The sequence below is a fragment of the Amblyraja radiata genome, chromosome 6 (genome assembly GCF_010909765.2).
Source record: "Amblyraja radiata isolate CabotCenter1 chromosome 6, sAmbRad1.1.pri, whole genome shotgun sequence".
Taxonomy (NCBI): domain Eukaryota; kingdom Metazoa; phylum Chordata; class Chondrichthyes; order Rajiformes; family Rajidae; genus Amblyraja; species Amblyraja radiata.
Window position 1 is genome coordinate 101,423,364 of NC_045961.1, and position 24,010 is coordinate 101,447,373.

Genomic DNA, 24,010 nt, shown 5'->3' on the forward strand with positions numbered 1-24,010 from the left:
TTTTAAGTCCCCCTCCCATTCCCAACCTTTCTGTCCTGGGCCTCCTCCATTGTCAGAGGCCCAGCGCAAATTGAGAAGTTGCTGAATACTATCAAACTTCCAGCAGAGGTTGCCAGCATGTTGTTTCAAGTGAAAAACCATGGCTCAGAACATCCAGTGGAAGGATAGGTGTAAACACCTGAAACATGAACCTTTTCTCTCTCCGTAGGGGTTGCCTGAACAGCCGAGTTTCTCAGCAATTTTCACCAGTTTTTAAATCTTGTTCACTCAAGTTTTCTTATGTTAGACACAGGAAATTGCAGATAACGGAATCTTGAGCAAAATACAAGTTGAAGGGAGACCTTAGCGGGTCAGATAGTATCTGGGGATGGAATGGACAGATAATGTTTCAGGCCAGGACCCTTCTTCAGACTGAATGGTGTACTGGGGGGAAAGCTGGAAAAAGTGGCAAGGTGGGACAAAACCTAGCAAGTGATAAGCGGCTACAGGTAAGGGAGGTGTGATTGGTAGATGGGTCGAGTAAGTGATAAAGGCTACAGGTGACGAGGGTTCAAAAGGGTGGGGAGAGAAGAGGTGAATATAAAGCCAGAGAGAAGGATATGGGTGAAAGGGGATGAGGTGGAGACAGAGGGTTGAATAAAAAGGGATATTCGGGGATGAGAGATGAGGGGGAAAGAGCATGATGACTGTGGGGGCTTGGGAGTAATGCATGCACAATGGGTTGGGGGTATCATTTGAAATTAGAGAACTCCCTGTAAGCTACCCTAGCACAAACAGTTCCGTGTGTTTGCATGTGACCTCACTCTGGCAATAGAGGACGCATGACTACTCAAAGTTGACAAGCATTTGGGACGGCAATAACCACATCTTGTTTGCTCCCAAGTTTGTTACTTGGGAGCACATGGAAGCCCAGCATATCCAGAAAATTACCCCACAAACTGCTTACAAGATACAAGATACCTCATCCCACTGGTGGAAGGGGCTGCAGACCCAGAGGTCTCATCAATCACCCCAGAATGCAGAGAAAATGCATGGAAGGAAGTTACCTGCGATAAACAATCAGGAGGGGAAAGAAGTAAAAAGGATGATTTAGCTGACAGCTTATTTTTTATTTGCTGAATGCAATCACATGCAAATACCACAATCAAGTGCATTTAATGGTGTTATTGAGTGTGACTAATGCTAGGGTGATGGCCTGAAAGTTGCTTAAAATGTCAGCAGTTCCATGCCAAAATACTTATCAGCGCAAGTATCACCAAGTTTGGGATTCTAACATGAAAGCTGAAGTGTGGAACTTGTTGGGGATCTTTAGTCAGTAATTTCCCATCTGTGCTCTGTTCCTGGAGTCTTCACGGGATTCAGCAGCAGCCCATGAAACTTGCAGCAATTCTCCAGATGCCACGTTGGGGAATCAGCCAACATGCCCCAGTTAGACCGAGAGGAAAAACAGCAGGTGCATTCATTTGAATGGTTGGAAGCATCTGAAACGAACCCAGCTAAGTAAATTGTGATTTGAATTTTGCTTCAATGCTTTTAATTATTTTAAAAATACTTGGTGCTTACAGAATATTTAACATTGGTTTGATTTTTTGTAAATGTTTTTGAATATTCAGATATTCAAAAGCATTAAAACTCTCCAAAGATTGATTACAAATATTTTTCCCCAATGAAAAAAAGGGGGGGGGGGGGGGTAGAAAATCATTCCCATCTGGATAGGAGATCCCAGTCTTCTAGTGTTACAGGGTCAATACTGCAAATTATTTATTTTTGTTGAAAATCCCACTTGCAAAAGGCAGAAAATTCCCAATTTAAATGGGAGAAAAATAAAGCTGGTTTTAAGTATGATTCCAAAGATTTTAACAAGCAATTCCAGTTAAAGAACCAATTCATATGTAGTCTAATGCCTGTACTATACTTTAATCATCTAACAGGAAACTGGAATATAAAATCTTAACCACAAAAACAATCCATAATTTAGTATGAATAATCTCCATGATCAACTGATTAATGGGATATTTTCTACAAGAGAAATTACATCTTAGCAAATTTAATAGGACCTTCATCCACTCGAGAGATTTGCACACAAAAACAATTACATTGTCACTCCGACAAAGTACTAAGGAAGTGCTAAAATGTTGCATGTACTGCCTTTAGTTTGTAGACAAATCGAGGTTCCATCAACTTTCTCATATGGTTGCAAAATATCTCATGATACTGCATTGTCCCTGGTGTTTTGGGAAACATTTATCCTTAAAACAAACCTTACAAGGAGAGGAATGACAGTTCTTGGGACAACTGGATGGAGGCTCTAGCTGGAACGGGCCTCTATGGGACTATGAAATGCCCATCTAAGTTAGCCCCATTTGTCTACATTAGGCCTGCATCCCTCTAAACCTTTCACCTTATCTACACACCTTCACAAGGTCACCTACTCTCAAGGAATACATTTCCAGCCTGCCCAACCTCTCACTATAACTCAGGAATCGAGTCCTGGAAACATTCTTGCAAATCTTCTTTTGCACTTTTTCCAGCTTAATGACATATTTTCTATAGCGGGGTAACCAAAACTGTAAAAATGTTTCATGTGCAACTTGACCAACGTCTTTTAATTTAGTTTAGAGATACAGCGCGGAAGCAAGCCCTTCAGCCCACCAGGTCTCCACCGACCAGTGATCCACGCATATTAACACTATCCTACAGCCTAACCCACCCAGGTCAATCAAGACGCCCATCTAAGTTAGCCCCATTTGTCTACATTAGTCCTGCATCCATCTAAACTGGTCACCGAATCTACACACCTTTACAAGGTCACCCCTTAGTCTCCTACTCTTAAGGAATACATGCCTTGGAAATGTCTTGTACAACTGCAACATATCGTCTGAACTCTTGTACTCAATGCCCTGACTGAAGGTCAGCATGCCAAATGCCTTCTTCACCACTGTCTGCTATGACGCCAACAAATTGAATTGAGGAAAGTAAGCAAGTATGGATATGTAAAAGACAACCAGTAACTAATTAACAATAATTCTTTGATGAGGCTGCAGAGAAAGATTTGCTGCTCATTTTATGCATGGATTTCCAAAAGGCATTTGACAATGTGCCACATTATAGTCTTAGTTTAGTTGGAGATAGAGCGTAGAAATAGGCCCTTCAGCCCAACAGGTCAGCGCCGACCATGATCAACTATACACTGGTTCTATCCTCACACTAGGGACAATTTTACAGATGCCAATAATCCTACAAGCTTTCACGTGTTTGGAATGCGTGAGGAAACTGGAGCACTAGGATAATATCCACACAATCACAGGGAGAACATACAAACTCCGTACAGACAGCAATCATAGTCAGGATCGAACCCGGGTCTCTGACGTTGTAAGGAAACAACTCTACTGCTGTGTCACTGTGCCTCCCTGTCACAGAGACTAATAAAACAGGCTTGTAGCAGCGTGGAGAGTAAATTTGCCATGTGATGGAAGAAATCTTGTGAAAAGCTGTTTCTTTGCAGATAAGTATATGTTGGAATTTCCCAGAAGTAAGCACTGGGACTGCTGTTAGTATTAATGATTTGGGTACAAGGCATGTTTCCCAAATTTTCAGATGGCAAAACTTGGGAGACATTAGGAACTGCAAGGAATATACACTTCAAAAGAGATAAAGGCAGTTGTTGGAATTAGCAGATATGGGCAAATGAAAGCTGAGAGATCCAAAAGAGATAAATTCTGGAAGAGAAGATAAATACACAATTAACTGAAGCCTGCAAGACTGGCTGTGAAAGTGGTTAAAGCAGCATTGCAGAATCCCGAGGACTATCCTTGTTCAGACTTTGCTGGCTTTATCTTGCACTAAACGTTATTCGCTTATCACGTATCTATACATTGCAAATGGCTCGATTTTAATCATGTATTGTCTTTCCGCGCTGATTATAAAGCATGCAACAAAACCTGAACTAAAAAAAACATAGAATACCATGAAAGTCGTGACAAACCTTTCTAAGACATGGGTTTGGTTATAAATGGAGTATGGTGTCAATTCTTGTCATTGCGTACAGCAAAGATGTGAGCCCAAAGGAGGGTGCAAAGCATTTACTGAAATGATAGAAGAAACAACTCTGGTGGATATACTGCATAAGCTGGGGATGCTCTTTGTGTAACAGAAGTTTTATTTAGGAATTGTGATAAGAGGTATTTAAATCACAAAGTATAAAGGCATTAGAGAGAAACTATTCCTATTGGAAGGATCACAAACTAGGGGAAGCAGAATGATGATAATACACAAAGGAACCAAAAAATGATGAGGGAAACTTTTCATCTGGAGAGTAGTTAAGGTGATGAGGTAGCTGCAGAGGCAGATTCAATTGCAGCATTCTAAAATATTTGAAAGGAAAGAACATGGAAGATTAGGGGGCGAGCATATGCCCTACTTCTGTACTGTAACCAAACTGTGATTTTGCAATCAGCTCCATCAGAAGTGCTAACACATATTTTCACACTAGTTCCTATCTAAATATATTTCTCTCAGCCAATGCTTTATTTAACCATATTGATACGGATTCTCAACCACCAGCTCCAAGTCAACAGACACTCTAGAACTCATTGGATAAAAACCGTATCATGCACTCACTTCTTACATTTAAACTTTTAGTTTTGACATTCATCCCATGCCAATCATTGGAAACAGCACAGCCCCAGTTTCAAATGCGTCATGGCCTAGGTTTTACGGCAACCGTTGACTTCATACCTTCTTCAGATCCTCAGCGTTAGTTGTGGCATTTTTCTCTATTACAATACTAACACTTCAAAATGGCTTTCTGCGTGCTTCCCATGACTGCAAAAAGGGTGCAATAAATCAACTTTAAATTGAACACAAAGATTCATAATTTTAACATATTTTTGTTTACATAAAGAGCAGATTGTCCAAAGGATTTTATATTTACATTCATTAGGATATTGCTTGTAAAAGAGACTATTTAAATGTCCACTCAAGGTTTAACCTCACTCTCACTAAATGTTCTGTACTCAACCTTGTATTTAGTCTTAAAAGTCTGTGACACAAGAAGAAACTCAGTAACACAAATTTATTCCTAAGTGTTGACGCATCCCACTCCAATTTCATAGAGCTCTATGAAAACACATCTGAAATATAAAAAATGATTCTTGTTCCCTATACCTACCAAAGAACATATGCAATAGAGAAAATGCAACAAAACGTCAATAGATTGATTCCTGGAATATTGAGCTTGTCATGTGGATTAATTAAGCAGATACAGCCTATACTATGCATAATTTAGAATGCAAGGCAATCTCATGGAATTAAAGTCTTGTGGGATTTGACAGATTAGATGGGGAGCTGATGTTCTGCCTGGTAGACACAAAATGCTGGAGTAACTCAGCTGGACAGGTAGGATCTCTGGAGAGAAGGAATGGGTGACGTTTCGGGTCAAGACCATTCTTCAGACCGAAATGTTTTGCCTGGTTGGAGTATCTCAACGTAGGAGAAAGGGGGGGGGGGGGGAGGTGAGTAGTCAATCAGGACAGAAGAGGTAAAAACTCCATCTGGACTATAGCAAATATCTAGAAATCTTAAGAGGAAGTTCAGGCATTGAATAGATTTAAAACATATCCAAACATTCTAGGATGTTATCCAAATTATGAGATATGGTGCAGAAAAGTAGTGCATGAAATAAAATGCCTCTACGGTGGCATTGAATGTTGACATTCTCCTCAGATTCACACATAATGGGCATCGCCCAGAGCAAAGGGACAGGAGATTAAACTTGGAACTGTGTCCAGTTAATAACTTCAGGAAAATAAGTGAAAAAAATATAAGACTAAAACAAGAAAACCTTCAACTAAATCAAGTAATAAGCACTGCAGAACATATTGTTGCATGACTTTGATACCAAGTCAATGCCTTTGGGAATAGACAAAAATGGAACTTAAAACCTCACTGAACATTGGTAACTAAACAAGCGGATTTCCCAGTACCTCAGACAGCTTGCCACTCACTCAATTTGTGAGCAGAATAGAATGCGTGAGACGAAGATGGAGTGGTCAGAGGGCGAAGTAACTCCAATATTATGCTGCAGAAATTTCACTCTGAACAAAGTGAATAAAATACAAAGAACCAATAAAATGGGGAAGTGAGACTGTCAGTAAATTCACTCTTCTACAGATAACATCAGGTGCCAGCACCAGACAGCTCAGGTGGCAGCAAAGTCTAGAGGGGCAGGATCGCAGTCATTACTGGACACATTATTTATTCACGGCTTAAAAAATATTAAGATGTTTTATCAGAGAACCTCAATTCATTCCACGTGAAAAGGTTACTGTTTCCAAAAGAAATGGTACAGACCTCCTGTAGAAGTGAACAATATTCAGTCAGAAACAAGCAGGTAAAGAAAGTGAAAATATAATAATAATAATACTTTATTGTCATTGTAAATACATACAACAAAATTTCAGGCGCACTGCCCGAGCGGAGCTCCAACGTATCTGATAAATAAGTAACGACAATGAAAACGGCAAAAACGGCAAGAAAAACGTAGTCAGAATGTGCAATATTCCACAGTATAGTGTTGTAGCAGTACACTATTGGTTACGGGGGTGGGGGGTGTAGATTCAATGCTGAGTTCAAAGTGGTGATGGCCTTGGGGTGTTCATGCTGTAGGTCAGTATGCAGTCATAGGTGTACAGAGTAGATGAGGGGGGCTAAGCACACATCCTTGTGAAGCTCCTGTGCCGAGTGTCAGAGTGGGGGAGTGGTAGGGTCCCATCCTGACTGACTGCGGCCAGTCCGTTAGGAATTCCTTGATGCAAATGCACAAACTATGCATTTTGTGATGGAATGGCTTGAGCCACATTTTCGTTAAAAATATTTTAGTATCATACTGCAAAGCAAGTAAGCAGCTGGCACTTCACATTTAAATTATCAGGATCCACAGCTATATTAAACAGTCGATTTGTTCAAGAACAAGATAGTCACAATGTGCTTGTGTAAAATGCTGCTTCAGTCATAAATAGCATATTGCATCAGACCTGACACAACATAGAAACATAGATAGAAACATAGAAAATAGGTGCAGGAGTACGCCATTCGGCCCTACGAGCCTGCACGGCCATTCGATATGATCATGGCTGATCATCCAACTCAGTATCCCATCCCTGCCTTCTCTCCATACCCCCTGATCCCTTTAGCCACAAGGGCCACATCTAACTCCCTCTTAAATATAGCCAATGAACTGGCCTCAACTACCTTCTGTGGCAGAGAATTCCAGAGACTCACTACTCTGTGTGAAAAATGTTTTCCTCATCTCGGTCCTAAAAGATTTCCCCCTTATCCTTAAACTGTGACCCCTAGTTCTGGACTTCCGCAACATCGGGAATAATCTTCCTGCATCTAGCCTGTCCAACCCCTTATGAATTTTGTAAGTTTCTATAAGATCCCCCCTCAGTCTTCTGAATTCTAGCGTGTACAAGCCGAGTCGCTCCAGTCTTTCTTCATATGAAAGTCCTGCCATCCCAGGAATCAATCTGGTGAACCTTCTCTGTGCGCCCTCTATGGCAAGAATGTCTTTCCTCAGATTGGGAGACCAAAACTGTACACAATACTCCAGGTGTGGTCTCACCAAGACCCTGTACAACTGCAGTAGAACCTCCCTGCTCTTATACTCAAATCCTTTTGCTATGAATGCTAACATACCATTTGCTTTCTTCACTGCCTGCTGCACCTGCATTCCTACTTTCAATGACTGGTGTACCATGACACCCAGGTCTCGTTACATCTCCCCTTTTCCTAATCGGCCACCATTCAGATAATAGTCTACTTTCCTGTTTTTGCCACCAAAGTGGATAACCTCACATTTATCCACATTATACTGCATCTGCCATGCATTTGCCCACTCACCCAACCTATCCAAGTCACCTTGCAGCCTCCTAGCATCCTCCTCACAGCTTCATGTCATCCGCAAACTTGGAGATGTTGCATTCAATTCCCTCATCCAGATCATTAATATATATTGTAAATAGCTGGGGTCCCAGCACTGAGCCTTGCGGTACCCCATTCTGAAAAGGACCCGTTTACTCCTACTCTTTGCTTCCTGTCTGCCAGCCAGTTCTCTATCCACATCAATACTGAACCCCCAATACCGTGTGCTTTAAGTTTGTATACTAATCTCTTATGTGGGACCTTGTCGAAAGTCTTCTGAAAGTCCAGATATAACACATCCACTGGTTCTCCCTTATCCACTCTACTAGTTACATCCTCGAAAAATTGTATAAGATTCGTCAGACACGATTTACCTTTAATAAATCCATGCTGACTTTGTCCAATGAATGCACCACTTTCCAAATGTGCTGCTATCCCATCTTTAATAACTGACTCCAGAATTTTCCCCACCACTGATGTTAGACTAACTGGTCTGAAATTCTGCGTTTTCTCTCTCTCTCTCCCTTTTTAAAAAGTGGGGTTACATTAGCTACCCTCCAGTCCTCAGGAACTACTCCAGAATCTAAAGAGTTTTGAAAAATTATCACTAATGCATCCACTATTTCTGCGGCTACTTCTTTAAGTACTCTGGGATGGAACTTATCTGGCCCTGGGGATTTATCGGCCTTTAATCCATTCAATTTACCCAACACCACTTCCCGGCTAACCTGGATTTCATTCAGTTCCTCCATCTCATTTAACCCCCGTTCCCTTGCTATTTCCGGCAGATTATTTATGTCTTCCTTAGTGAAGACAGAACCAAAGTAGTTATACAATTGGTCTGCCATGTCCTTGTTCCCCATGATCAATTTGCCTGTTTCTGACTGCAAGGGGCCTACATTTGTTTTAACTAATCTTTTCCTCTTCACATATCTATAAAAACTTTTGCAGTCAGTTTTTATGTTCCCTGCCAGTTTTCTTTCATAATCTATTTTCCCTTTACTAATTAAGCCTTTTGTCCTCCTCTGCTGGACTCTGAATTTCTCCCAGTCCTCTGGTAGGCTGCTTGTTCTGGCTAATTTGTACGCATCATCTTTTGTTTTGATACTATCCCTGATTTCCCTTGTTATCCACAGATGCACTACCTTCCCTGATTCATTATTTTGCCAAACTGGGATGAACAATTGTTGTAGTTCATCCATGCAGTTTTTAAATGCCTTCCATTGCATATCCATCGTCAACCCTTTAAGAATCATTTGCCAGTCTATCTTGGCCAATTGACGTCTCATACCCTCAAAGTCACCTTTCTTTAAGTTCAGGACCCTTGTTTCTGGATTAACAATGTAATTCTCCATCCTAATGAAGAACTCAACCATATTATGGTCACCCTTGCCCAAGGGGCCACGCACAACAAGACTAACTAACCCTTCCTCATTACTCAATACCCAGTCTAGAATAGCCTGCTCTCTCGTTGGTTCTTCTACATGTTGGTTTAGAAAACTATCCCGCATACATTCCAAGAAATCCTCTTCCTCAGCACCCCTGCCAATTTGATTCACCCAATCTATATGTAGATTGAAGTCACCCATTATAATTGTTATACCTTTGTTGCACACATTTCTAATTTCCTGTTTGATGCCATCCCCAACTCCACTACTACTGTTAGGTGGCCGGTACACAACTCCCACTAGCGTTTTCTGCCCCTTAGTGTTTCGCAGCTCTACCCATATCGATTCCACATCCTCCAAGCTAATGTCCTTCCTTTCTATTGCGTTAATCTCCTCTCTAACCAGCAGCGCTACCCCACCTCCTTTTCCTTTCTGTCTATCCCTCCTGAATATTGAATATCCCTGGATGTTCAGCTCCCAGCCTTGGTCACCCTGGAGCCATGTCACCGTGATCCCAACTATATCATATTCATTAATAACTATCTGCACATTCAACTCATCCACCTTATTACGAATGCTCCTTGCATTAAGATACAAAGCCTTCAGGCTTGTTTTTACAACACTCTTACCCCTTATACAATTATGTTGAAAAGTGGCCCTTTTGGATTTTTGCCCTGGATTTGTCTGCCTGCCACTTTTACTTTTCACCTTGCTACCTATTGCTTCTACCCTCATTTTACACCCCTCTGCCTCTCTGCTCTTGCACCCATCCCCCTGCCACATTAGTTTAAATCCTCCCCGACAGCACTAGCAAACACTCCCCCAACTTTTAAGAAAGATGTGAAGGCCTTAGATGGTACATACAAGATTTACTGGAATGATTCAAGGAATAAAGAATTTTAGTAATTCTCTTATTTAAAAGCAGAAATTGTCCTGCAAAAATTTGGTAAATAGTTTTATCGGTTCACATTGATAAAACTATTTACCAAATCTTAAGGAATGAAGCAGAGAGAAACTGTTCCCACCATTAATGGAATGGACAAAGGACCAGAATGAAGGCGATTGCTTTACCTACTTCAGCTTCCATTAGTGTTCTACCCAGAGACACAGTGCCCTCAATAATGTTTGGGACAAAGACCCATCATTTATTTATTTGCCTCTGTACTCCACAATTTGAGATTTGTAATAGAAAAAAAAAATAACGTGGTTAAAGTGCACATTGTCAGATTCTAATAAAGGCCATTTTTATTCATTTTGGTTTCCCCATGTAGAAATTACAGCAGTGTTATACATAGTCCCCCCATTTCAGGGCACCATAATGTTTGGGACACAGCAATGAAAGTAGTCATGTAGCTATGTGTGGAGTACAGACGCAAATAAATAAATGATGACTCTTTGTCCCAAACATTATGGAGGGCACTGTAGAATGTGTAGCAGAATTACCAGTTCAGCAACAAAAATAAGCCATCTGTAGCGGCACCAAACGTGGTGAATAAGGCCAGACGTCAGGCAGGTTCAAACAGGAGTTTATTCAGGTGTTACACGTTAGTTTGGTCCGCTAACTATATTATCATTGCTGCTGTAGCTGAGCGAGGTTGCTCTCTCGGGCTCAGCTACCTGTTGACTGCCAAGGTCTCGAGGAGAGATAACCTTAAGTAGCAGGACACTGCCTCTAGCCCATGACGTCACATGCCAGCCCTCGTATCTACTGACGAGGGTTCGACCATAAGTGGCCCGTGTATTAGCTGACGCCACACATCTATAGTTTGACATCTCTTCTTCCCCCCTCCCTCTACCAGTTACTCCCCCTCTACTATTTCAATGTTAATGGTGTTTATCATAAACTTTAAATGTCCATTTCCTGTCACAGATGCTGCCTGACCTGCTCTCCTTTTTTTTTGCAGACAGATTAATTTTTACATTAATTTGTAGAAAAATGATCTTCTAGAGAGGAAGAATGTCTGTGATAGGATACAGAACAAAGTTGATAAGAAGAAGTGAAAGAGGGCAGTATCACATACATGTGGAAGTACTGTGAGGATGGGTTGTTAAGAGACTTTTACTTCCTCCCTTCTCACCAACTTTTACTTCCTCCCTTCTCACCACCCTGGAACAGTCTTGACACAGATTGTAATGTATCTCCATTCCTTTACCCAGATTGAATTGTCACCTGTAATTTTAAAATTCCCTCCCATCCCCACTGACCTTAGATACACTAAAAGCTGGAGTAACTCAATGGAACTGGCAGCAAATCTGGAGAGAAGGAATGGGTGACCCTTCTTCAGACAAGGGTCTCGACCAAAAACTTCACCCATTCCTTCTCTCCAGAGATGCTAACTGTCCCGCTGAGTTACTCCAGCTTTATGTGTTTATCTTCGGTTTAAACCAGCATCTGCAGTTCCTTCATACCCACTCTGACCTTTCTGGCTTGGGGCTCGAAATTGTTCCACAGATAGCCAACAAGCTGAAGGAAAAACACTGACCTTCCTGCCAGGACCATTGCAGCCTTCAGGCCTTACCACAGAGTTCAATAATTTCAAGTTCAAGTGAGTTTATTGTCATGTGTCCCTGTATAGAACAATTAAATTATTGCTTTGCTTCAGCACACAGAACAGAGTAGGCATTTACTACAAAACAGATGTGTGTCCATATACCATAATATAAATATATACACACATGAATAAATAAACTGATGAAGTGCAAATAACAGATAATGGGTTATTAATAATCAGAGTTTTGTCCGAGCCAGGTTCCCCTGATGGCTGTGGGGAAGTAGCTATTCCTGAACCTGGTTGTTGCAGTCTTCAGGATCCTGTACCTTCTAACTGAAGGTAGCAGGGAGATGAGTGTGTGGCCAGGATGGTGTGGGTCTTTGATGATACGTCCAGCCTTTTTGGGGCAGCGACTGCGATAAATCCCCTCGAAGGAAGGAAAGTCAGAGCCGATGATGGACTGGGCAGTGTTTACTACTTTTTGTAGTCTTTTCCTCTCCAGGGCGCTCAAATTGCCGAACCAAGCCACGATGCAACCGGTCAGCATGCTCTCTACTGTGCACCTGTAGAGGTTAGAGAGAGTCCTCCTTGACAAACCGACTCTCTGTAATCTTCTCAGGAATTAGAGGCACTGATGAGCTTTCTTGATAATTGCATTAGTGTTCTCGGACCAGGAAAGATCTTCAGAGATGTGCACGCCCAGGAATTTGAAGCTCTTGACCCTTTCAACCATCGACCCATTGATATAAATGGGGCTGTGGGTCCCCCTCCTACTCCTTCCAAAGTCCACAATCAGTTCCTTGGTTTTGCTGGTGTTGAGGGCCAGGTTATTGCGCTGGCACCATATGGACAGTTGCTCGATCTCTCTTCTATACTCTGACTCATCCCCATCAGTGATACGCCCCACAATAGTGGTGTCATCAGCGAACTTGATGTTGGAGTTCGCACTGTGGTTCGCTACGCAGTCATGGGTATAGAGTGAGTACAGCAGGGGGCTGAGCACGCAGCCTTGAGGTGCTCCCGTGCTCATTGTTATCGAGGCTGACACATTTCCACCAATACGAACAGCCTGTGGTCTGTGAATGAGGAAGTCGAGGATCCAATTGCAGAGGGATGCGCAGAGACCCAGTTCTGCGAGTTTGGTAACCAGCTTGGAGGGGATGATTGTGTTAAATGCCGAGCTGTAATCGATGAATAACAGCCTGACATACGAGTTTCAGCAAACAGACCTATTTTTTTGCTGGCTATTTCAGCTTCATATTGTTCCTTTATTTGCTTCTCCTACTGTTAATAACTGCTGGCCTGTAAAGCAATTTTTACCTTGACAAGTTTGGTTTGCACCCTATAAATGCTTCACTTTTCTGCAACATGAAACAAGTTTTTCACTTTCCACTTCTGATAAGCGGTCATTAACCTGACCTTTTCCTACTTCATAAAGGCATCCTGATCTTCAGAGTGCTATACAGCAGAAAAAATAGGCCAGCTACTCGCCATCTATAGCAACAATTTGTCAGGAGGGGACCAAGTGACATTTCCAAGTTCTCCTAGATGAGACTGTACAGAATACAATGTAGAAAAATGTGAGGTCAAGCACTTTAGTGCACCACAAAAGGTCAACAGCCTGGTGAGAATAAGGAACTGAAGGAAATTAGTCGAAAAGAACAAAAAGTGGAGAGGTGAAAATCCAAAAACATGACATCTATTTCCCAGAAACTTGAAAGAGGTGACAACAGAAATAATGAATGATTGATTCTTCCAGTTTATAGATGTTTGAATGTTTTACCGAATTAGAGGATAGCAAATATGACTGAACTATTTAATAAGATTTACGTTGTAGAAAAGGAGTAGATAGAGAGAACAAGATAATGTCTGTAGGTACACAAAAATGCTGGAGAAACTCAGCGGGTGCAGCAGCATCTATGGAGCGAAGGAAATAGGTGACGTTTCGGGCCGAAACCCTTCTTCAGACTGATAATTGCATTAGTGTTCTCGGACCAGGAAAGATCTTCAGAGATGTGCACGCCCAGGAATTTGAAGCCCAGGTCTGAAGAAGCTGTTTCGGCCCGAAAAGTCACCCATTTCCTTCGCTCCATAGATGCTGCTGCACCCGCTGAGTTTCTCCAGCATTTTTGTGTACCTTCGATTTTCCAGCATCTGCAGTTCCTTCTTGAACACAAGATAATGTCTGTGATAGGATACAGAACAAAGTTGATGATAGTAAGAACAGGTAAACAAGTGCAGGTATTGCATCTATCACTTATACATGGGGGAGTACTGTGAGGATGGGAGTTGCAACAGTCTGGTGAGAATAAGGAACGGAAGGAAATTATTCAAAAAGAACAAAAGGTAGAGAGGTGAAAATCCAAAAACGTGATGATATATTTCCCAGAAACTTGAAAGAGGTGACAACAGATGTAATGATTGATTCTTCCAGTTTATAGATGTTTGAACGTTTTTGTAGATTAGAGGATAGCAAATATGACTCAACTATTTAATAAGGATTTTTTTTTTTTTTTTTTTTTTTTTTTTTTTAAAGCAGGGACGTCAGCCTAACAGTAGTGGGATGAAAAAATGCTGGAATCCTGAAGATATAACATAGAAACAGAAACATAGAAATTAGGTGCAGGAGTAGGCCATTCGGCCCTTCGAGCCTGCACCGCCATTCAATATGATCATGGCTGATCATCCAACTCAGTATCCCGTACCTGCCTTCTCTCCATACCCTCTGATCCCCATTAATGCAATTTTTCATATCAAGCACACTAGATCTGTGTTCTTCCAAACTACAGATAATAAAACATTTAAAAATCATACAACATCCACAGGGCTTGGAATGGAATACTTTGTCAGATGTGACAAGGCACAGCAAAATTCTTTGCTTGCATACCCAATGTATACCAATGATAGGGAGAATTTTCCCCTAGCCAATGAGTTTAAAATAGAAGGCATTGATTGGTATTGAAGGTCTGAAATGGGGCAAAATCTTTCCAGAGGGTGAATTTACTTCACTGGGGCACTGTGGAGGCTTAGTTCCTGTGTTTATTCAATACACTTCAACATAGACCACTATATTTCTGAATGGTTAGGGAATCAAGCTTCTGGAGATAATGCAGGAAATTGTCATTGCCATTTTCTGTATTATTAATATCAGTTGACAAAATGAAACAAATTTTGTTTCATTTATTTCAGAAAATGAAACAGATTTTGAGTTACTATTAAAAAAACATGCATTTCATTTACAGGAGTCTCAGCCTTTGTCACAAGCAGAAGCATTTCAGTAAACACAAAATTATCCAGACTAAATAAATGCAGCAGCTCAAGTGAAAATCAATAACACCCTTAAAAGTTTAAAATGTTCAACTTGTTTCAGAGTGAGGAACATCAATTTATTAAACGTTCAGAAGGAAGCCATTATAAAACAATCAATGATACATAAATCATGAAATTACTTGTCCATACGGAACTGTGCAATCTTAGAACTATTTGGAAGTAAATGGAAGGCACATTTAAATCATTTTCCAGAAAGCACAGTAATACACGTTTGCAGAGGGAAGAATGAAATAAAAACACCAACAGTATGAAAGGCAACCTTCCAACTCCCTCCCCCACAGCATAACCATATTATTTTACTGTAGAAATAAATCAAAATAAGATAAAAGAGCACAGTATAACCTGAAAATAAATTCAAGATTACTAGATAACCATGACAATAGCAAGCTAATTAAAAAATAATGTTGACCACATACAGCACATTTTACTTGAACTGGTGATGATGGAAGCACCTTCTGGCACCCCTGACTCACCTGGATAGACAGGGCACGTACGTGAGCATACTCTTCATAGACTATAGCTCTGCATTCAATACGGTCATCCCAACAAGCTCACCACCAAACTTCACCAGCTAGGCCTCAGCTCGCCGATATGCGATTGGATCCTGAATTTTCTGACGGAGCGACCGCAGGCAGTGAGACTGGGCCCGCACCTGTCCTCCACTATCACAGGGCTGTGTACTGAGCCCCATGCTCTACTCCCTCTTCACACACGACTGTGTTCCTGCATTCGACACCAACACCATCGTCAAGTTTGCAGACGACACAACAGACACAACAGCCCAATCAGTGATTGGGCTGATCACCAACGGTGATGAAACAAAATACAGAGCGGAGGTGCAGAACCTGGCGGACTGGTGCACACGTAACAACTTGTCACTAAACACGTCCAAGACCAAGGAGCTGATTATTGACTTCAGGAGGTCACATAATGAAGAATACGCCCCAATCTCCATCTACGGAGCCAGTGTGGAGAGAGTGTCCAGCTTTAAGTTTCTGGGCACTCACATTTCAGAGGACCTCACATGATCCACCAACACCGCTGCGCTGGTCAAGAAGGCACAGCAACGACTGTTCTTCCTGAGGACATTAAAAAAAGACAGCTGCTGACATAGAAACATAGTAAATAGGTGCAGGAGTAGGCCATTCGGCCCTTCGAGCCTGCACCGCCATTCAATACGATCATGGCTGATCATCCAACTCAGTATCCTGTACCTGCCTTCTCTCCATACCCCCTGATCCCTTTTGCCACAAGGGCCACATCTAACTCCCTCTTAAATATAGCCAATGAACTGGCCTCAACTTCCTTCTGTGGCAGAGAATTCCAGAGATTCACCACTCTGTGTGAAAAATGTTTTCCTCATCTCGGTCCTAAAAGATTTCCCCCTTATCCTTAAACTGTGACCCCTTGTCCTGGACTTCCCCAACATCGGGAACAATCTTCCTGCATCTAGCCTGTCCAACCCCCTAAGAATTTTGTAAGTTTATAGAAGATCCCCCTCAATCTTCTATATTCTAGCAAGTACAAGCCGAGTTGAATTGAATTGATTTTATTAGAGACAGTGCATATTAATAAACATTTGCATGTAATATGCAAGATTGTAGCCAGTAGCTAATTTCCATCTTTAGTCCCAACACAACACATCCCAAACAAGGTAAAAACAAAAGACAAAAATAAAAACAAAACAAACAATAAAGTAAAAAAGTAGCAATAAAAGAGTACCATAGGATAATTTTAAGGTAGATTATGATTGCAATTTTGATTTTGCAGTAACCATGTTTTTAGATGTTTGGTAAATGAGGTAAGGGTTGGCAGATCCCGTATGACGCATGGTATCGCGTTCCAGGTCTGCGACGCTCGATATGAAAATACTGACTGCCCAAAGACACTTTTCCTAAACGGGACTATACAATCACCCCTGGAGGCTGCTCTTGTCGACCTATTTGTGTTTTTCTTTATGAAATCGTTTAACGGAGGTGGGGCTAGTCCACGGAAGATTTTGTAAACCAAAATCGAGTCCGAATATTTTATTACGTTTTCCCAGCTCAGCAGATCAAATTTCTTCAGGATGCTACAGTGATGGTACATTCTGGGCTTTTTGTCACAAGTTTTTAGGGCTTGTTTATAAGCAATTTCAACAGGCTTTAGTGTGGACTTACATGCCAGTGACCAAGTTGTTGTACAGTAGGTCATGTATGGCACAATCATTGCAATCACAAGAGTCTATCCAATCTTTCTTCATATGAAAGTCCTGACATCCCAGGAATCAGTCTGGTGAACCTTCTCGGCAGGAATGTCTTTCCTCAGATTTGGAGACCAAAACTGTACACAATACTCCAGGTGTGGTCTCACCAATACCCTGTACAACTGCAATAGAACCTCCCTGCTCCTATACTCAAATCCTTTTGCTATGAATGCTAACACACCATTCGCTTTTTTCACTGCCTGCTGCACCTGCATGCCTACTTTCAATGACTGGTGTACCATGACACCCAGGTCTCGTTGCATCTCCCCTTTTACTAATCGGGACAACCTTCTACCGCTGCACCACAGAGAGCATATTAACGTATTGCATCTCTGTGTGGTATCTCAGCTGCACGGAGGCAGAGAGGAGAGCTCTTCAGCGCGTCGTCCACAGAGCGCAGAAGATCATTGGGACACAGCTACCAGCCTTGGAGGGCATTACCACACACGGTGCCTCAGGAAGGCCGTCAGCATCCATAAAGACTCCTCACACCGTTGTAATGGTCTGTTCGAACTACTTCCCTCCGGCAGACGTTACAAGGCCTTCTACGCCCAAACCTCCAGACTCAGGAACAGCTTCATTCCCAGAGCTATTGCGGCTCTGAACCGGCCCTGCTGAGTGCCCCCCACCCCCCACCCCCCCCCGGACTGTCTTCCTTGGATGGTCACCTCGCACAGACACATCTGCATTTTAGTCTGTTTGAACTGTTTTGACTATTTTACTGTTCTTTACAAACCATGTTCTCGGGGTATCTAAATCTAAATTTTATTAGTTATTTATGTTATGACATTGGATGGAAGCTGCATACCAAATCTCGTTGCGTTTATTGGCAATGACAATAAAATATATTATTATTATTACCTTATCATTCTAACTGCACAGATGCTCCTCTCACCACTGGTTCAAAGTACTGAAAATCCTCAAGAGATGAATCACCATCATCAGGGCAACTGTGAAGGATATCACATGCTCCTTTCCATATGTGTTATCTATGTTCCTCTGACTAAAATGTCTCTTGTTTGTAGGATCTTAAATGAGATACTTGGAACATAATGCCTTTGAATGTAAGCTCTTCTTTACAGGCCAAAATAAATTAAGTAGTGCTCTGCAAGGAGTAACAATTACGTTATCATTTTGGGATACAGAATAATGTTTTCAGAATTGATAGTTCATCATAAACTGCTGAACTAACAAAAAAATAACAGCAGAAGTGAAGAACGCTGGCATAAAGAATGGCAAATATTCTCTCATGACACTATACAATAATCACAACCAATACATTGATAATCTGGAACCTGTGGGATTTTGGTGTTGCTGTAATAGCAGACTTGGATGTGACTCTTAATTGTACCAAACTACACATTGTTCTTAACCTTTTAATCAATACATTTTCCAGTGAACCCAGTGCGCTTAAAGATTGTGGGAAACACAAAAGGACTCCAGATCCTGTTTTCAGCTGCAAACCAATCCACTCAAACCAACCATTCTGCCAGATGTTTTGGATCCCAATCTTGTTTCCAGCCACACCGGGCCACTGTCAAGATCTTTGCCCTGTCTGCACTCCAGACCCTAACCATGGATCTGCTGCACATACTGACTGCTCTCTGGCCGTCCAGCTCTTGTTCTAGACTAGTCAGTAAACTAGATGTTCAGAAATCCTGGTGGCCTGGCAAACAGTGGCCATGTTAACAAAATACCTTGGATGGCGCCTTCTCCAAGTGAATATCAAATTTTATACAACCATTTTCAACTGCAGGGTTAGCAATTTGACTAACATTTTAACTAGGAATCGTTTAGTAAAATTTAATCTGACATTGAATATGCTTGCAGTACTCAAGTGAAGAAAGCAGAAATAAAATTAGTCCAAACAGGTGAATCTATTTGACTTATGTAATCAAAGCTTTTTTTTGGACACCCTTATCCACATTAAGGCTGCAAATCATGTTTGGGTACTGGGTCACATAGAAACAAATCTTCATAAGTCTATACAGCAAGTTATTCATAGTTGGCCACCACTGATAATCCAACACTAGACTTGGTTTCACCCTGTAAGTAAATGTTTGCTTATTGACCTCAGACAGATCAATTAGTTGTTATCCAGTCAACAATTCCAAATCAAAAAGCCAATTAACCTCAGAAATCCAAAACAAAAAATGAAGGAAATACATAGCAAGTCGGGCAGCATTCGTGGAGGAAAAATAAGCTCCAGATTCACAACCTATCATGTGCTGTAATGTAATGTTACTTAGCTGAAATGTTAACGTTCAATTCTTCCGGAAGTGGCGGCGCTGTGGTACGGCTGCGGCTCGCCTGCAGTCTGTCTGTTTTTACTATTTTGTGTTGTTTTTTTTTTTTGTCTAGTTCAGTAATTTTTTTGGTTATTAGGTGGTGTTATGTGTGTGGGGGAAGTGTGAAACAGGGCTTTCTGTCTCTCCCTTCGGGGGAATGCGACTTTTTGTTGTATCCCCCTTCTCTTCCCCCGTCTGCGCTGAGGCCTAATGGCGGGGCTGGCGGCCTCCAACCTGCGACCGACCTCGAGGGTCCGGAGGTAGAGCCAGCCAGGACTCACCAACGCGAGGCTGGTCGTCTTCGAGCTGTGGCGACGTCCGGGTAGCGGCACGACTCGGCGCTCCGGTGAGGGCGGACGGCGCGGGGCTGAGACACTCCCGTGCGGGCGGCACGGCTACCGGCTGGAAGGCGCTCCGGTGTGGGCGGACCTGCTCCCGGCTGGAAGGTGCTCCCGTGGGGGCAGCCCGGTGCGGTGCTGAGACGCTGCCGTGTGGGCGGCCCGGTGCGGGGCGGAGACGGTGCTCCGGCGGCTGAGGCGGCGGCGACCTGGATCCGGGGCTCGGCCGCGGGCCAGTGGAGGACAATGTCGGGAGCTCGCAGGTCACAGGCTGGTGCCTGTTTTCCGGAGCACCCGTTGCAACAGCTGCGTCCTGGACTGGAGGGCGGCAGCTTCGACCACCCCCGGGCCGCGGAGCTTGAACCGCGGGACTGACTTACCATCGCCCGGTGGGGTATCGCCTCGGCGCAGAGGGAGAAGAGGAGGGAAGAAACAGTAACTCTAAGACTTTTGCCTCCATCACAGTGAGGAGGTGTTTGGTGAACTCACTGTGGTGGATGTTAATTTGTGTTTATTGTGTTTTGTTATTATTACATGTATGGCTGCAGGCAACAGCATTTCGTTCAGACCGAAAGGTTTGAATGACAAATAAAGGATTCAATTATGTATTTCCAACATTTTCCATTTATTTTATTAGTAATCACTAAAGTCTAAGTTAAATAGCAAGTTGCAATCAAAATCAAAGAATGTTTCAACCAATATAATTGAAGATCATTCTCACTGGAACAATGCTTCAAATTGATTTTTTGAACTACAATTAAATACATTTACTTGGAAGCACGACTGTGAATTATAGTTGCTAGTTTGCAAAGCTAATTGAAACAGAATAATGATAAAAAGTTTTAAAGCCACAGATGCTGGAATTCGAAAATAAAGGCAAAGTGTTTTTTTTATGCTCCTGTCTTGTCCACATTCTATTGTCCATGTTCTCATTCTCAAACTGCTTGCCTTTACTCACTGACCAACTGTAACTTTGTTTAAAGCTTAATCGACATGGTCACCCCAGTTTTACCCAATCAGAGGCAGCTCCCCCACCCCCACCATCCATGCAGTTTAACAAGCATGCTTTGTCTCCTTCCCAGTTCTGATGAAGGGTCTTCAACCTGAAAGGTTGACTCCTTTTCTCTTTCGGTCCCATCAAACTAATTTCCACATACCTCGATGTCCCACAGAACTTATTTCCACATACCTCCACGTCCCACAGAACTTATTTCCACATATCTCGACTCCATCATATCCCCCTGGTCAAATCCCTCACTACCTATGTCCAAGACACCTCACATGCACTTCGTCTCCTCCATGACTTCCGTTTTCCAGGCCCCCATTCCCTCACCTTCACCATGGATGTCCAGTCACTCTACACCTCCATTCCCCACGAGGAGGGTCTTAAAGCCCTCCCGTTCCTTCCTCGACTGCAGAATCAACCAATCCCCATCTACCGATACTCTCCTCCACCTAGCGGAGTTGGTCCTTACCCTCAACAAAACTCATTTCCTCCAAATACAAGGCCCCAGCTATGCCTGCCTCTTTGTACAGTACGTCGTACAATCCTTGTTCGAGGCGTACCGTGGCCCGATCCCCGAACTCTACCTCAGCTACATTGATGACTGCCTTGGTGCTACCTCCTGCACCCATGCAGAACTCACTGACTTCATCCATTTCACCACTAACTTCCATTCGGCACTCAAATTCACCTGGACCATTTCCCACATCTCCCTACCGTTTCTTGACCTCACTATCTCCATCGCAAGTAACAGACATCTGACCGACATCTACTACAAACCCACCGACTCCCATGGCTATCTGGACTACACTTCTTCCCACCCTGCTTCCTGTAGGGACTCTATCCCCTTCTCCCAATTCCTCCGTCTACACCGCATCTGCACCCAGGATGAGGTGTTCCAAACCAGGGCATCGGAGATGTCCACATTCTTTAGGGAACGGGGATTCCCCTCTTCAACTATAGATGAGGCTCTCACCAGGGTCTCTTCTACATCCCGTCGTTCCGCTCTCACTCCCCATCCCCCCACTCATAACATAGAAACATAGAAGATAGGTGCAGGAGGAGGCCATTCGGCCCTTCGAGCCTGCACCGCCATTCAATATGATCATGGCTGATCATCCAACTCAGTATCCTGTACCTGCCTTCTCTCCATACCCCCTGATACCTTTAGCCACAAGGGCCGCATCTAACTCCCTCTTAAATATAGCCAATGAACTGGCCTCAACTACCTTCTGTGGCAGAGAATTCCAGAGATTCACCACTCTCTGTGTGAAAAATGTTTTTCTCATCTCGGTCCTAAAAGATTTCTCCCTTATCCTTAAACTGTGACACCTTGTTCTGGACTTCCCCAACATTGGGAACAATCTTCCTGCATCTAGCCTGTCCAACCCCTTAAGAATTTTGTACGTTTCTATAAGATCCCCCCTCAATCTTCTAAATTCTAGCGAGTACAAGCCGAGTCTATCCAGTCTTTCTTCATATGAAAGTCCTGACATCCCAGGAATCAGTCTGGTGAACCTTCTCTGTACTCCTTCTATGGCAAGAATGTATTTCCTGAGCTTAGGAGACCAAAACATTACGCAATACTCCAGGTGTGGTCTCACCAAAACCATGTACAACTGCAGTAGAACCTCTCTGCTCCTATACTCAAATCCTTTTGCTATGAATCCTAACATACCATTTGCTTTCTTCACTGCCTCGGTGTTCGGTGGGCGGCGCGACTTTTGTCAGCAGCGGCCTCTGCAGTCCGTCTGCGTTTTTATTATTTTATGTCTTATGTTTTTATGTAGTTTTTGTTGTTTTTGTTGGGGTATGTGTATGGGGGGGTGGGGGTGGTGTGGGGGGGGATGGGGGTAACTTTTAAATTTCTCCCTGCACGGGAGACCCGACCTTTTCTTTGTCGGGTCTCCGTTGTCGTTGGGGCTGCAACGAGGAGCGGCCTCCAACAGGAAGACCGGGGGCTGTGGTGCCGACTACTCACCTCACCGTCGCGGAGCTGGCCGAGTCCAGAGCGGGTGGAGCTGTGGTGGACGCTGCTGCGACCAGACCCCCGGAGATTCGGTGGCTGCAACTGCGGGTTTGGCGGGCGGCACCGGGAGCCCGCGGGTCCCTGGAGGGAGACCGCTTTTCAGGGCTTCCGCAACGGCGACTTCTCCCGCCCGAGTTGCGGGGTTGAAGAGCACCTGAGCGGGGCTTTACAGCACCGCCCCGCGCGGCTTGGAATGGCTGCGGGACTGCGAGCGCGCGCCGGGGGCTCTAACATCAAGACCCGGTGTGCGGCCTTGCATCACCCGGCGTGGCTTTAATGGCTGCGGGACAATTAGCCATCGCCCGCCGGGGGCTTTGACTTTGACTTTGACTCTGACATCGGGGGGGAGAGTGCAGTGGAGAGATAAATTTTTTTGGCCTTCCATCACAGCAATGTGATGGATGTTTATGTAAATTATGTTGTGTCTTGGGTCTATTTGTTTGTAATGTATGGCTGCAGAAACGACATTTCGTTTGGACCTCAAGGGGTCCAAATGACAATAAATTGAATTGTATTGTATTGTATTGTATTGCCTGCTGCACCTGCATGCCTACTTTTGACTGGTGTACCATGACACCCAGGTCTTGTTGCATCTCCCTTTTTCCTAATCGGCCACCATTCAAATAATAGTCTACTTTCCTGTTTTTGCCACCAAAGTGGATAACCTCACATTTATCCACATTATACTGCATCTGCCATGCATTTGCCCACTCACCCAGCCTATCCAAGTCACCTTGCAGCCTCCTCACAGCTAACACTGCCCCCCAGCTTCGTGTCATCCGCAAACTTGCATTCAATTCCCTCGTCCAAATCATTAATATATATTGTAAATAGCTGGGGTCCCAGCACTGAGCCTTGCGGTACCCCACTAGTCACTGCCTGCCATTGTGAAAAGGACCCGTTTACTCCTACTCTTTGCAAGGACAGAGTCCCCCTTGTCGTCACCTTTTACCCTACCAGCCGTCACATACAAC

At 43.2% G+C, this 24,010-nt stretch overlaps 1 protein-coding gene across 3 annotated transcripts in view; it reads right to left on the reverse strand.

The window, feature by feature from the left end:
* The window catches only part of prkx (protein kinase X-linked), a 97,761-nt gene that overhangs the window by 70,402 nt on the left and 3,349 nt on the right, over positions 1–24,010 (reverse strand). The gene's annotated exons all lie outside the window — the stretch shown is intronic.